Consider the following 1,316-nt stretch of genomic DNA (forward strand, 5'->3'; position numbering starts at 1 on the left):
ATCAACTGCTGTGCTGATTAAACCAACTGAAGAAAAAACAATACACTGCAACTGAATGCCACATACCATATAATCCAGGTGTGGTTTTTAATCCCTGATCATTAATCAAATCTTGACATGTGGAAGTAGAAGATTTCCTAATGTTTACAGTTTCCCAACATTGCTGTATATCAATGAGGTGACAGCCGCTCCCGTAAGTATATATAAGAAAGGCTCAACATTCAGAGCACAACAACCTCCTCGACCATCTGTGAGACAGTCAGCTCAAGACTAAAAGGTGATTATATTTATATATATATGGTTTCTGCATTTTCTGTGTGAGGATGGTGGTGATTTTGCTGTTGTTAATGAAGTCTTTATTATTTCCTTTTCAACAGGTGGGATCACTGTAACCATGCTGAAGGTAGCACTTGTGCTTGGATGCCTCCTGAGCCTCGCTCTGGCTCATCCTGTAAGTGTAACACTGTCATACTCGATACCAGCGTTCTGACACCACTTTAACTGTGATAGTATAATGTTGGTAATATCAAACTTGTGGATTTTCCACAGATGGTGCACAAAGCAGTTCCTCGGTCTATCTCTCACTCCAGTGAGGTGAGTGCTCTCACTATCCCTCAACATACAACACACCTGAATGTCAGTGACTGTAAAAACCATTTAACATCCTCTTTTGTATATTTGACAATGAATGTTTCTGATTTTCTTGAAGGCTGCCGGGCTACACCCTGCGCCTGCGTCAGCCCCAGGCCCGTCTTTCCGGGCCCTTCTTGATATGCTCACCAAACTAACTCAAACTCCTCCTCCTAAAAAGTAAAATCTGAAATGTAAGCAGAGATTGATGAGTACAGAAAAAACAGTATTTAATGAGACAGATGTTTGACATCAGCTTTGTTTTGTGTCAGTTTGTCAAGTCAACTGTTTTTTCTACCTTTCAAATTGTAAGGATGTTATCTTAACCATGATGTTGTTACACTCATCATTGTAGTTCACTCAAACATGCGGATCCAAATCACTTCATTCTCTGTACTATCTGCACAATAAACTTCATAAATAGAAAACGTGGACCAGATGTGTTTGTGTTTGTTTCTCAAACATGAATGAAGCTGTATAGGAAGGTGTGTATCATACAAATGATTAGATATGTGCATCATAATAAAGCAGCATAAAACAGAGCTCAGGAATCACATCCAGTTTCAACACCTTCACTGTTTCCCAACACCAGTGAGTGTCTGACTCTTTGAAGGACTGTGGTCAGAAGGAGCCACCACATGAACAGGTTTCATCAGATTATATTTGTACAGCACATGTTAGGTTGT

The 1,316-nt window shown here is 39.8% G+C and overlaps 1 long non-coding RNA gene across 1 annotated transcript; it reads left to right on the forward strand.

Moving 5' to 3' along the window:
- Window positions 1–212: 212 nt before the first annotated feature.
- Window positions 213–1,062, forward strand: LOC125885489 (uncharacterized). The gene is made up of 4 exons (XR_007448905.1): window positions 213–277; window positions 378–451; window positions 550–594; window positions 710–1,062. It is a non-coding gene; the product is annotated as an uncharacterized LOC125885489 (long non-coding RNA).
- The last annotated feature ends 254 nt before the right edge of the window (window positions 1,063–1,316 follow it).

The sequence above is a fragment of the Epinephelus fuscoguttatus genome, linkage group LG3 (assembly GCF_011397635.1).
Source record: "Epinephelus fuscoguttatus linkage group LG3, E.fuscoguttatus.final_Chr_v1".
NCBI classification, from domain to species: domain Eukaryota; kingdom Metazoa; phylum Chordata; class Actinopteri; order Perciformes; family Serranidae; genus Epinephelus; species Epinephelus fuscoguttatus.